Here is a 15,322-nt window from a genome sequence, read left to right on the forward strand (position 1 = left end):
CCGGCACCGAGGAGAAGAGCCGGACTCTCGGAAAACAGCCGGCAATGCCGCGGGGGGAGAACAGGAGGCCGGGGACGGAGGTGCTGGCAGGCAGCCGCCGAAAAAAACGGCCGCCCTGCACCTCCACCTTAATTTGCACCAGTGCCGCCACAGGTAGGCCCCGTGAACCGGGCGCGATTAGCGAGCAGTGCTACAGAGGCAGTCGCTGCCAAATAACACAATCGGGGCAGCAGCGGGGCGCTGCGCACACCGATGACGTCATCGGTGGCGGCGCAGCGCAACAGGATAACGCCACCATTAGCGCCCCAGCTAAATATCACGGGAGGCGTGGCCAATGCCGCTAAAGCCACTGAGTGCCCTCTTTAGGCGCTAACTGGTGACGCAGCCCACCGAATTTCTCCCCCTTTGTGTCTTAATGCGAGGAGCATTTGTAATAAGGTGGATGAATTGGCTGCGCAAATAGAGGTAAACAAATATGATTTGGTTGGGATTACGGAAATGTGGCTCAAGGATGACCAAGGCTGGGAACTCAACATCTAGGGGTATTTGATATTCAGGAATGATAGGCAAAAAGGAAAGGGAGGTGGGGTAGCATTACTGGTTAAAGAAGGGATTAGCACAATTGTAAGGAAGGATATCAGCTCTGATGATGTGGCATCTGTATGGGTAGAATTGAGAAATACTAAGGGGCAGAAAACGTTAGTGGGAGTGGTATATAGACCTCCAAACAGTAAGGGGTAGGCTGGGGATGGCATTAAAAGGGAAATAAAAGAAGCGAGCAATAAGGGCACAGTAGTCATCATGGGTGACTTTAATCTACATATAGATTGGGCTAACCAAATTAGTAACAATACTGTGGAGGAGGAATTCCTGGAGTGTTTACGGGATGGTTTCCTGGACCAATATGTCGAGGAACCAACCAGAGATCAGGCCATCTTAGATTGGGTATTGTGTAACGAGAAAGGATTAATTAGCAATCTTGTTGTACGAGGCCCCTTGGGTCGGAGCGATCATAATATGATCGAATTCTTCATTAAGATGGAGAATAAAGTAGTTGACTCAGAGACTAGGGTCCTCAATTTAAATAAAGGAAACTACGATGGTATGAGGCATGAGTTGGGTAGGAGTGATTGGGGAACGTCACTCAAAGGGTTGATGGTGGATAGGCAATGGCAAACATTCAAAGACCGAATGGATGAACTACAGAATTTGTTCATCCCAGTTTGGCATAAAAATAAAACAAAAAAGGTGACTCAACCGTGGCTAACAAGGGAAATTAGGGATAGCATAAGATCCAAGGAGAGGACATATAAATTGGCCAGAAAAAGCAATAATCCTGAGGATTGGGAGCAGTTTAGCATTCAACAAAGGAGGACAAAGGGATTAATTAAGAAGGGGAAAATAGAATATGAGGGTAAGCTTGCAGGGAACATAAAAACTGACTGTTAAATCTTTTATAGATATGTGAAGAGAAAAAGATTGGTGAAGTCAAGCGTAGGTCCCTTGCAGTCAGAATCAGGGGAATTTATAATGGGGAACAAAGAAATGGCAGACTAACTAAATACATATTTTGGTTCTGTCTTCACAAAGGAGGACACAAATAACCTCCCAGAGATGCTGCGGAACATAGGGTCTGATGAAAGGGTGGAACTGAAAGAAATCAGTATTTGTAGGGAAATGGTGTTAGGAAAATTGATGGGACTGAAGGCCGATAAATCCCCAGGGCCTGATAATCTACATCCTAGGGTACTTAAGGAAGTGGCCCTAGAAATAATAGATGCATTGCTGGTCATCTTCCAGAACTCGATAGACTCTGGAACAGTACCCATGGATTGGAGGGTAGCTAATGTTACCCCACTATTCAAAAAAGGTGGTAGAGAAAAAGCGGGGAATTATAGACCAGTAAGCTTGACATCGGTAGTGCGGAAAATGCTAGAGTCCATTATAAAAGATGTAATAGCAGAGCACTTGGAAAGCAGTGACAGGATCGGACAAAGTCAACATGGTTTTACAAAAGGTAAATCGTGCTTGACTAATCTACTGGAATTTTTTGAGGATGTAACTGGTAAAACAGATAAGGGAGAACCAGTGGATGTGGTGTATTTGGACTTTGAGAAGGCTTTCGATAAGGTCCCGCATAAGAGATTAGCGTGCAAAATTAAGGCACATTGGATTGGGGGTAAGGTATTGACTTGGATAGAGAACTGGTTGGCGGATAGAAAGCAAAGAGTTGGAATAAACGGGTCGTTTTCCGAGTGGCAGGCAGTGACTAGTAGGGTTCTGCAAGGATCAGTCCTAGGACCCCAGCTGTTCACAATATATATTAATGATCTGGACGAGGGAATTGGATGTAATATCTCCAAATTTGCAGATGACACAAAGCTGGGTGGGAGGGTATGCTGTGAGGAGGATGTCGCGAAACTCCAGTACGATTTGGACAGGTTGGGTGATTGGGCAGAAACATGACAAATGCATTATAATGTGGATAAATGTGAGGTTATCCATTTTGGTGGCTAAAACAGGAAGGCAGATTATTATTTGAATGGCAATAGATTGGGAGAAGGGGAAGTGCAAAGAGACCTGGGTGTTCTTGTGCACGATTCGCTGAAGGTAAGCATACAGGTGCAGCAGGCGGTTAAGAAGGAAAATGGTATGTTGGCCTTCGTAGCAATAGGGTTCGATTACAGGAACAAGGATGTCTTGCTGCAGTTGTACAGGGCCTTGGTAAGACCGCACCTTGAGTATTGTGTGCAGTTTTGGTCGCCTTATCTGAGGAAGGACGTTATTGCCATGGAAGGAGTGCAGCGAAGATTCACCAGGCTGATACCTGGGATGGCAGGAATGGCGTATGAGGAGAGATTGTGTCGATTGGGCTTATACTCACTGGAGTTTAGAAGATTGAGAGGGGATCTCATCGAAACCTATAAAATTCTGTCAGGCCTGGACAGACTAGATGCAGGAAGGATGTTTCCGATGGCAGGGGAGTCCAGAACCAGGGGTCATAGTCTAAGGATAAGGGGTAAGCCATTTAGGACTGAGATGAGGAGGAATTTCTTCACCCAGAGAGTGGTGAACCTGTGGAATTCTCTGCCACAGAGGGCGGTGGAGGCCAGTTCATTAAATATGTTCAAGAAGGAGTTGGATATATTTCTTAAGGCTAAAGGGATCAAGGGATATGGGGAGAAGGCAGGGACAGGGTACTGAATTTGGATGATCAGCCATGATCTCATTGAATAGCGGAGCAGGCTCGAGGGGCTGAATGGCCTACTCCTGCTCCTATCTTCTATGTTTCTATGTTTCTGTCCACAAAAAGCAGGACAAATCCTATCCGGCCAATTACCACCCAATCTGTCTACTCTCAATCAGCAACAAAGTGATGGAAGGTGTCGTCGACAGTGCTATCAAGCAACACTTACTCCCCAATAACCTGCTCACCAATGCTCAGTTTGGGTTCCTCCAGGGCCACTCAGCTCCAGACCTCATTACAGCCTTGGTCCAAACATGGACAAAAGAGCTGATTTCCAGAGGTGAGGCGAGAGTGACTACCCTTGACGTCAAGGCAGCATTTGACCGAGTGTGTCATCAAGAAGCCCTAGTAACATTGAAGTCAATGGGAATCGGGGAAAACTTTCCACTGGCTGGAATCATACCTAGCACTAAGGAAGATGGTTGTGGTTATTGGAGGCCAATCATCTCAGCCCCATGACATAATTGCAGGAGTTCCTCAGGGTAGTGTCCTAAGCCCCACCATCTTCAGCTGCTTCATCAATGACCTCCCCTCCATCATAATGTTAGAAGTGGGGATGTTCGCTGATGATAGCACAGTGTTCAGTTCCATTCGCAACTCCTCAGATAATGAAGCAGTCCGTGCCCGCATGGAGCAAGACCTGGGCAAGATTCAGATTTTGGCTGATAAGTGGCAAGTAACATTCACATCACTTAAGTACCAGGTAATGACCATCTCCAACAAGAGAAAGTCTAACTACTGCTCCTTGACTTTCAATGGCACTATCATCATTGAATCCCCCACCATCAACATCCTGGGGTTGTCACCATTTTCTAGAAACTTAATTGGACCAGCCACATAAATACTATGGCTACAAGAGCAGGTCAGAGGCTGGGTGTTCTGCGGCAAATAGCTCATCTCCTGACTCCCCAGTGCCTTTCCACCATCTACAAGGCACAAATCATAGTGTGATGGAATACTCTCCACTTGCCTGGATTTGTGCTGCTCCAATACCCAAGAAGCTCAACACCATCTAGGACAAATCAGCCTGCTTGATAGGCACCCCATCCACTACATTAAGCATTCGGTTCCTCCACCACTGGCGCACTGTGTCTGCAGTGTGTAGCATCTACAAGATGCACTGTGGCAACTCACCAAGGCTTCATCAACATCATCTCCCAAACCCATGACCTCTACCATCTAGAAGGACAAATGCAGCAAGCACATGGGAACACCATCACCTGCAAGTTCTCCTCCAAGTCACACACCATCCTGACTTGGAACTATATCACTGTTCCTTCATCGTCGCTGGGTCAAAATCCTGGAAGTCCCTACCTGACAGCGCTGTGGGAGTACCTTCACCGCATGGACTGCAGCGGTTCATGAAAGTGGCTCACTGCCACCTTCTCAATGGTAATTAGAGATGGACACCTTACCAGCGACGCCCACATCCCATGTTTGAAAAAAAAATCTGGAATAAAATCTCAAAGGTAACACCTAATACTGGACCAATGCAACATTTCCCTTACTCTGTCAATGTTAGTAACCCTAAGTTAATTCATGAATTTAGGTTGCTTTTGGTGCTTTAACTCCTGTCTTCTGGAATTATTTAACAAGTTGCCACTTGAACGTTTTAATAGCTCTCATGGAGGAGGAGTCTTTCATTTGGTTCATTGGCGTTAAATTCAGACTTGGGTCTTCGGGGAGTAAAGCACAATGATTTGACATAGTGCTCCACCCAGCCATTATGCCAAGTTTAATTCTTCTTTCCTAATGCCCATAGTTACACAAAACAAGAGAGAGAGAAAAAATGATGTGCTTGAAATCCACAGCAGGTCTGTCTGCATCTAACAGATTAAAGATAGGTTCATGTTTTAGCATTTTTGTATTTGTGTCGTACAATAAAATGTTGCACTCATCCAAATTGTAGGCTTCTCAAGATCCAATCAACCTAATTTGTAATTTGGTCTTTGTTGTGTCCTTTGCAATATGATATGATTGTCAATTGAGTAATCTGAAGCTGTTGCACTACTTGCAAGTGAAAGTAGTTACATCTCATTTACTACTTTCATTCCTTTGTAGATGAATGGGTGGTGACTTTTGTCTGACGCATTCTGGGTATTGGGTGTTGTATTTTACAGAAATAGAAAGTTAGTCATTTGCAGCCTGCAGAGGAATTCTTACAGGAACAAATAATGGCCTAGATTTAGCGGTTAAAATAATGGTGAGGCTACCAGTGCTCAACAGCATTAAAGATTAAATCGGGCAACAAATTCCGGCGACTGCAGATGTGCAGTTAAAAGCGGAAATCATGAAGTTGCTGTCTGAGTTGCCCTGCTCCTCCATAAGCTTCACTATACCGGTATCTCACCTAGAGACTCATCATTGGAATGGCATGAATTTGCAATACTTACCCACTAGATACCCACTAAACTCGCCAGAAAAAGCTGAGGCTTATACATTCTAGTGTAATTGAATTTTTAACTGCTTGATAAGTCTTAATTACTACTAAACAACCTCTCTGACACTGAAAATTAACTTTTACAAGTGTGGAGTCTCATAAGAATATAAGAAATAGGAGCAGGAATAGGCCATACAGCCCCTTGAGTCTGCTCCGCTATTCAATAAGATCATGGCTGATCGTCGATCTCAACTCCACTTTTTCGCCTGATTCCCAAGTCCCTTGAGTCCCTTAGTATCCAAAAATCTATCGATCTCAGTCTTGAATATACTCAATGACTGAGCAGCCACAGCCCTCTGGGTAGAGAATTCCAAAGATTCACAACCCGCTGAGGGAAGAAATTTCTCCTCATCTAAGTCCAAAATTGCCGACCCCTTATCCTGAGACTATGCCCCCTAGTTCTAGACTCTCCAGCCAGAGGAAACAACCTCTCAGTATCTACCTGGTCAAGCCCTCGCAGAATCTTGTATGTTTCAATGAGATTACCTCTCATTCTTCTAGACTCCAGAGAGTAAAGGCCCATTCTATTCAATCTCTCCTCATCAGACAACCCTTTCACCCCAGGAATCAATCTAGTGAACTTTTGTTTCACCCCCTCTAAGGCAAGTATATCCTTCCTCGGGTACAGAGATCAAAACTGTACACAGCAAGACTTCCTTACTCTTGTATTCCAAACCTTTTGCAATAAAGGCTAACATACCATTTGCCTTCTTAATTGCTGCTGTACCTATATGTTAACTTTCTGTGTTTCGTGTACAAGGACACCCAAATCCCACTTAACACCAGCATTCAATAGTTTCTCTTTTAAAAAATATTATGTTTTGTCTATTCTTCCTACCAAAGTGAATAACTTCACATTTCCCCACATTATACAGGAAACGCTCATTTAAACGGCACCTAAATATCCGAAATTCTCACGCCGAAAACAACACCTCAATAACAGGCATGTTGCCGAGTCAGAGTCTCCCGCAGTGACCGAGTTAGTCAGTGGGGGTAGTTCTCCAAACTGCCACTACTCGGCTTCTTGGCGCTGTCGGAAGTCGGAACACCTCAATACCCCTGTAACAGGAGTCTGACTCTCCCGCGCTGCTGGTAGTCTCTTCTGATCCACCATTTTACAGGGGTACTGTGCGTCTCCCACGCTGCTGGTAGTCATTGCATTGCATTACCCTCAACAGGCAGTACTGTACTTAATCAAGCATCTTCCACCATCCATTTAACACAACATTCTGTAGGTGAGTACCCAATTACTGTATCCTGCACATTTCTTGATTTTTCTTTTTCTTTTTTAAAAATAGCCTCGGTAGATAACCCTCTCCATCATCCAGAATTTTTGATCAACTGGCTACACGCCGGTCCCATCAGTGCCGGATACCAAAGAGTTTCCTGTACTCCATTTGCCACCTTGTTGACCACCCACTTAACCTGGCTATATTCCTTTGCAGACTCTTTGGGGGGAATTTTTCAGGGGGTCAGCAGGTGCGATCGGTGGTGGGTTGGGTGGGGAAAAAAAATGTTTTGATAGCGGGTCGGGACTCCATTGTAAACCCGCTGCCACGCGCCTTTCCCAGATGTCAGGTCAGTCGATGCTGAGCATACCCTACACGCAGCGGCGGGGGAGGCAATTCCGTTCATTATGACCTTGTTAACAGACCATTAAGAACTATTTTGAGCTGACCTTTACATTTTATGAGGTCGCCCATGGGGTCCATGCTGCATAGGAATCAAGTCAGGTAAGCAGGTCGGGAGTTGTATGACCATAGAATCATCTCATTACTTGACAGCTGCAAATGTGCTATAAAAGCTCCCATCTCACAGCTGTTCACCTTCCAAGCTCAGAAGTTGTTGATTACTGCATTTGGAAGACAGATTAAGCTTTATGCAGATTGCAAGTGCTTGGAGTAAACTCTCATTGGACTATCACCTCATTGGAACAACCTCTCTCACCGTTGACAGATCGCTTCTGTCATCTCAAACTTACCTGCCATCTATTACATCAGCATCGGTGCCCTTGAAACAATCTCACCTTTGTCCTCAGAATCCCACCACGATCAGCCCCAATACCAGCAGCACCAGGCACACCAGCAGCACCAGGCCAACAACACCAAACTTCTCTGCAATCAACTGATGGCTGCACAGGACACAGGGCATCAGCACCTGACCACATTGCTGCCCGGGAGGCCAGGGTTGGGCTCACCATCGCCAGATTTACTTCACTTGACGCTATATACCCTGGCTGCCACATGATGTGGCAGGTTAACACCACCCCACACCAACACAATAAAGCATCCATACAATGACCAAGCCATTCCTTTCACACTCATCACCATTACGGGGGGTACCGTTATGTCTCACCATTCACTACAACTCACTAAGCAACTTCCAAAGGTGCACACAGATCTGTCCAAGAACGCAAAGTGTTGAAAGTAAAGGTTTCAATGTTTGACACCACATTAACAGAAACTTTACATGAAATTTGCATAAAACACCCAAGTGCCTGCCCTTGTGTGCTGTTAGTTAGTCTGATTGGATCACAATGAGGGTGAGTGTGAGGGGTTGCTAGTGAGATGGGGAAGTGATAATGTAGATATAGAGGTGCAAGGTAAGTTGGTGTGAGTAAAGGATATGCAGGAGTAAGGTAGGGAAGGTAGAGTGATGGGGATGTGATGAGTGGCACAGCAAGATGAGGTTGAGTGTGGCTTTGCAGTAACATTTGGTGATCTACTGAGATCATTGAGAGGTTTGTGCCACTGCAGCCAAGTCCTCCTGATGAGACCCCTGCTTGTGATCTCCTGTGCAATGTGCAAACAGGCTGCATTGGTCTCCTGGGGAGGTCTCTTTCGCCCATTGGAAGGGAAGAGAACCTCCCTGCATGCTCTGACTCCCTCCATAAGATGGAGGGAGTCATCAGAGAGCCTCTGCACCTCTGTGCAATACTTGCCAGTGTTTGCAGCACCTCAATGCTATAGAACACTGAGAGCACAACTGTGAAAATCAATTTGCGCATGGTCCCTTTAAGGAAACCAAATGATGACGCATCATCAATTGATGTCATCAGACCCGCTTCCTTCAATTGGCCAGCAAATATGCTAAGCGGGCTTAACAAGCCCTATCAGGGGAAAATCATTTTGGACATTGGGCTGGAGCCAGCAGAGAGGCCGGGACTCACCACTGACATCACCCGCCATGGACCAGCCGAAGTAGGACACCTTTGTGTCCTCCACACAGCTTACTTTCCCACTTAGCATTGTATTGTCAGCAAACTTGGATACATTGCACTTTGTCCCTTCATTTAAGTCATTAATATGGATTGTAAATAGATGAGGCCCCAGCACTTTGAATGTTGTAGTGGTAGGGGACAGTATAGTCAGTGGGATAGATACTGTTCTCTGCAGCCATGACTGGGAGTTCCAAAGGCTGTATTGCCTGCCTGGTGCCAGGGTTAAGGATATCTCCTCACTGCTGGAGAAGAATTTGGAGTGGGAAGGGGAGGATCCAATTTGTCATGGTCCATGTAGGAACCAATGGCATATGTAGAACTAGGGATGAGGTGCTGCTGAGAGAGTTTGAGGAGCTAGGGTCCAAATTAAAAAGCAGAACCTCAAAGGTAATAATCTCAGGGTTGTTACATGAGCCACGCGCAAATTGGCATAGGGACAAGCAGATCAGAGAGTTAAGTGCGTGGCCCAAAGAGTGATGTGGGAGAAAGGGGATTCAATTCATAGGGCACTGGCACCACCAGTACTGGGGAAAGAGGGAGCTGTTCCGTTGGCATGGGCTCCACTTGGGCTGAGGTCAGTGTCCTGGCGAATTGAATAACTAGGGTTGTAGATAGGGCTTTAAACTCAAAAGGGGGATGGGAGGGGTCAGGTGAGGGGAAATTTAGAAATCTAAAGAGGAAAGTCAAGCCAATGGAGCAGTGTAGCGATTTTGGTAAAGATAAGCAGTGTGTGACAGGAAGTGACAGAGAGTTAAAATGTAATCATGCATCAGCGAATAAGATGAAAGCAGGGAATAATGGTAAAAGGTTAAAACTAAAGGCTCTTTACCTGAATGCACAAACAAGGTAGATGAATTAATGGCACAAATAGTGATTAATGATCTAATAGCCAGTAGAAAGACATGGGGCCAGACTTTCAGTGTGCCGTGAGGCGGGCTTTCAGGTGTGCGGGGGGCAAAAATCCCGAATTCGGGGGTCCCGACACCATCCTGCCCAAAACCCGCCTCCACTAAGTTCCAAGGGAGGCCGGTACCCGCCCCACACTGGGACCCACCGACCCGAGGCGGGAAGGGATTAGTGCCAATTAACTGCCTGTTAACAGGTAGTTAACAGGCAGTTTTTAGCCTAATCCCTATATTGAGGGGTGTTGTGTGGGTTTCCCAATGGCTCCAAACCATGCCAGGTTAGGGCAGGCGGGCCGTCAGGTTGAAGGACTTGGAGTGGTCGAGATGTCGGTGTTCAGGTGAGTGATAGGTGCATGAGTGCAAAGGTAAGTGTGTTTGGTGTGGCTAAAGTGTGTAAAGAAGTTTTACTTACCTGTACTTACCTTAACAGCCTTTCTTCCTCTAGGCTGTGGGAGTTCATCACTCAGCCAGAACTGAAAGCTGAATGGTTGCGATCTGTCAAAAGTGACAGCCTGCAGCTTTGAGTGCTGGTGAGAGTTCTAACTGAGTCTGCGTAGAAGGACTCAGGTTAGAAGTCAGACTGTCAGTGTTTGACAGATGAAATTTCAGTCTGTGACATCACCTGTTGCCAGGTGGCCCTTAATTGGCCTGTCAAGGTCAATCAAGGGAAAATCGCATCGATTGGCCGGACGTCGATGGAGGCGGGACTAAAACACGAAAGTTGTAGTCCCGCCTCCTTCCCGAAAGCTTAATGAAAATCCAGCCCCTGGTTGCTAGGTGACGAGGATTGGGAAATAAATAATCCAGGGTATTTGATTGAAAGGACAGGCAGACTGGAACAGGATGGAGGGTGGTGGGGCAGCTCTGATAATTAAGGATGACATAAGGACAGTATTGAGAAAGGATCTTGGCTCAGATGATCAGGAAGTAGATTCAGTATGGGTGGAGATAAGAAATAACAAGGTGCACAAAACAGTGGTGGGAGTAGTTTATAGGCCCCCTAACAGTAGCTATACCATTGGACACAGTATTAATCAATAAATAATAGGAGCTTGTAACAGAGGTAATACAATAATTGTGGGGGAATTTAATCTGCATGTAGATTGGGCAAGTCAAATTGGCAATGGTAGTCTGGAGGACGAGTTCATGGAAAGTATTCGAGGCAGTTTCCTAGAATAATATTTCATGGAACCAACCAGGGAACAGTCTATTTTAGATCTTGTTTTTTATGTAATGAGACAGGGTTAATTAGTAAACTTATAGTAAAGGATCCCCTAGAAAAGAGTGATTATAATAGGATAGAATTTCACAATGGGCCAGAAATTGCTGAACGGGGCTTGCAGCCCCGTTTTTGCACTTATCCCGCGCTCCTGCCGATCAGCTCCAGGGACGCCTGCACTTGCTGAAACAGAAAGAAGAATCCCGGGCAGCGTATGACGTCACGCCGCCCAGGAGTGCAGCCAGCGCGAAGCCAGGAGCGTGCAGTGCAAGTGAGACACGCCCCTTGAGGTCTCAGTTTCACTGGACACGCCCCCAATGTTTCTGTCAAGCTGCTAAGCATTTTTACATGCAAAGCAGCAGTTTAAATAGGTTTTTGGAAGTTTTTTGAAGATTTTAGTAACTTTTATAAACTTTTTTAAATGTTTACATTATTTTGAGTAATCTGAAGTAGTTTTAAAGAGAATTAAAGCAATTTAAAGACTTTTAAAAGCCCTAAAAGATTTTTTTTAATTCCATTTATTTATTTAGCAATGTCGTCGTCATACGTGTCTTCACACTGTTCCCTTTGGGGAACTGTATGAAGTGGTGGAAGGATTTATGGCCATGATTAACGCTCATTCCGTGACCGTAACCATCTTTGAACCAGCCATTAGGGCGGTTAGTCCTATGGCGGGAGGGTTTTACGGGCTCCCACAAGCTATACAAGGAGGGGGGGCCACCCACACCCACGGACGCAAATATCCCACTGGATGTCAACCCAGAATTTAGAGCCGGAGCTCCGACTCCACTTGCCGGGACTGTCTGGAGCGGGGTTCGAAACCCTACCCTGATCTGGCCCAGCGGCGGGGATCCTACCGCTATGACAAAGGCCCAATCTGATTAGCAACGTGAAATGGCAGCATAGGGCTCCAGTCACGGGGAGGGAAAAGGCGCAGGAAACGTATGGGTGTCACCTTTTGTGCGGAGTGGGCCTTTTGCGTAGCAGTAAGCATCCCCGCCGCTGGGCCAGAAGGAGTAGGGTTTTGAACCCCACTCCAGACAGTCCCGGCAAGTGGAGTCGGAGCTCCAACTTTAAATTCTGGGTGGACATCCAGCGGGATACTTGCGTCCGTGGGTGTTGGTGGCCCCCCCCCTCAGATGGGTTGTGGGAGCCCGTAAAACCCTCCGGCCATAGGACTAACCACCCTAATGGCTGGTTCAAAGATGGTTACGGTCACGGAATGAGCGTTAATCACGGCCATAAATCCTTCCACCACTTCATACAGTTCCCCAAAGGGAACAGTGTAAGGATACGTACGATGATGACCTCTTGTGCAATGCACCTCCTTGGACCCTCAGTCGCAGATGCGAAGGGGCAAGTCGTGCAATTGTTAAATTTTTCATTTTATTGACATGTAAAATGTTGGCCCAGTAATTCCCTTCCAAATGCGTGAGTACGGTTGGGGTACTTACGCATCTGGCTGGATGAAATGCCGGTTTTCAGCATGCACAGTGCATGTGGGGAAAACCGGCATTTCCTGTCCTCTGAACGAAGGGGTTCAGAGGCAGAACGCGTGCGACTGCACAGGCAGCGCGTGCGCAGTATAATTCGCCGCTTTCGTTAATGCTTTCAGTGAGGTCAAGTCATTACAACTTGCACATGAAAAAAGCATGGGTACAGTTGCTCCAGAGGCTGCGGAGGAAGATATTTATTATCGTGGAGCTTCTGAAAGTATGTATGTCTGTATATATTCCTTTGCGTGTTATGTATATATTCCTTTACTTATGTGTATGAATGTATTATTTAATTATGACTTTCAGAGAAAGTAACTTATTGGAAAATCATAATTAAAAACATACATTCATACACATTAGTAAAGGAATATAAAACATACATACATATACGTAAAGGAATATATGTGGACATACATACATAACTCATTCTCACATTCCATTCACACAGCCACAATTGCTCCTTCTACCTACCGTTCTGAAAACCCTTTAAAAAAAAAAAAATTTTAACTTTAAAACTTACTTAAAATTTCTTAAAATAACTTCCCTCCCTTTCCCAAACAAAAATATTGCATTTCAGAAGCTCCACGATAAAATATATCTTCCTCCGCAGCCAATGAACAACTTTACACTTGCTTTTTTCAAGTGTAACTTCTAAGGACTTACCCTCACTGAATCCATCATTGAAATCCACAAAGTTCACTGCGCAAGCGCTGCCTGTGCAGTCGCACGCGCTGTGAATAGACCTCGGGTCTGGAAATGCCGGCGTTCCCCGCATGCGCTGTTCCTGCTGAACGCTGGCATTTCCAACGGCCAGATGCGTGAGTACCCCGACCGTACTCATGCTTCTGGCCGCGAATTTCTGGCCCATTGAGTTCGAAAGTGACATTCTTAAGTCTGACACTAGAGTCTTAAACTTAAACAAAGCCAATTACGTAGGTATGAGGGGCGAGTTGGCGAAGGTAGATTGGGAAATTAGATTAAAAGGTATGACAGTAGATAAGCAGTGGCAATCATTTAAAGAAATATTCCAAAGTTCTCAATGAATATACACTCCATTGAGAAATAAAAACTCCATGGGAAAAGTGAGTCAACTGTGGCTAACTAAAGAAGTTAAGGATAGTATTAGTTTAAAAGAAGAGGCTTATAATGTTCCGAGGGTAGTAGTAAGCCTGAGGATTGGAAAATCTTTAGAAACCAGCAAAGGATGACCAAAACATTGATAAAAAGGGAGTAAATAGAATATGAGAGTAAATGAACAAGAAATATAAAAAACAGATTGTAAGAGCTCCTACAAGTATGTAAAAAGGAAGAGAGTAGCAAAAGTAAACATTGGTCCCTTAGAGACTGAGACAGGAGAAATTATATTGGGGAATAAGGAAATGGCAGAAGCTTTAAACAAATATTTTATATCTGTCTTCAGAGTAGAAGACACAAAAAGTGTGCCAAAAATAGTGGGGAACCAAGGGGCTAATGAGAGTGGGGAACTTAAAGTAGTTAATATCAGCGGACACAACAAGGTCAATCAAGTCAAAATCGCGTGGGTTGGCTAGAACTCGATGGAGGCGGGACTACAACCCCAAAAGTTGTAGTCCCGCCTCCTACCCGCCTCCTCAGCCCAAAGAGCCTGCAAAGGGATATAGACAGGTTAAATGAGTGGGCAATAAGGTGGCAGGTGGAGTATAATGTGGGGAAATGTGAATGTATTCATTTTGATAGGAAAAATAGAAAAACAGAATATTTTTTAAGACTGAGATGAGGAGGTATTTCTTCACTCAGAGGGTTGTGAATCTTTGGAATTTTCTGCCCCAAACTATTAAAAGTTTTTGTTCAGAGAGATTTGGGTGTCCTAGTACAAGAAACATGGAGAGTTAGCATGCAGGCCAGCAAGCAATTAGGAAGGCAAATGGAATGTTGGCCTTTATTGCAAGGGGATTGGAGTACAAGAGTAAGAAAGTCTTGTTACAATTGTACAGGGCTCTGGTGAGACCACACCTGGAGTACTGTGCACAGTTTTGGTCTCCTTATTTAAAGAAGGATATACTTGCCTTAGAGGCAGTGCAACAAAGGTTCACTAGATTGATCCCTGGAATAAGAGGGTTGTCCTATGAGGAGAGATTGAGTAGATTGGGCCTATACTCTCTGGAGTTTAGAAGAATGAGAGGTGCTCTCCTTGAAACATACAAGATTCTGCAGGGGATTGACAGGGTAGATGCTGAGAGATTGTTTCCCCTGGCTGGAGAGTCTAGAACTAGGGGGCATCATCTCAGGATATAGGGCTGGCCTCTTAAGACTGAGATGAGGAGGTATTTCTTCACTCAGAGGGTTGTGAATCTTTGGAATTCTCTGCCCCAAAGTGCTGTGAATGCTCCGTCATTGAGTATTTTCAAGGCTGAGATAGATTTTTGGACTCCAGAGGAATTAAGGGATAGGTGGTAGAGTTTACGGGTTTGCAAGGTGCTGTCAAAGAAGCCTCGGTGAGTTGCTGCAGTGCATCTTTTAGATGGTACACACTACAGCCACATTGCACCAGTGGTGGAGGGAGTGAATGTTTAAGGAGATGGATAGGATGCCAATCAAACGGGTTGCTTTGTCTTGCTTTGTCGAGCTTCTTGAGTGTTGGTGGAGCTTCACTGATCCAGGCAGGTGGAGAGTATTCTATCACATTCCTGACTTGTGCCTTGTACATGGTGGAAAGGCTCTGGGGAGTCAGGAGATGAGATGCTCAGACACTGTGAGCAGCTCCATGGGAGATCCACTAAAATATTGTAGATAGTGATTTCTGAAAATTCCACAGG

Source organism: Somniosus microcephalus, chromosome 1 (genome assembly GCF_052327205.1).
Source record: "Somniosus microcephalus isolate GS21.2 chromosome 1, FLI_Smic_1.0, whole genome shotgun sequence".
Classification (NCBI taxonomy): Eukaryota; Metazoa; Chordata; class Chondrichthyes; order Squaliformes; family Somniosidae; genus Somniosus; species Somniosus microcephalus.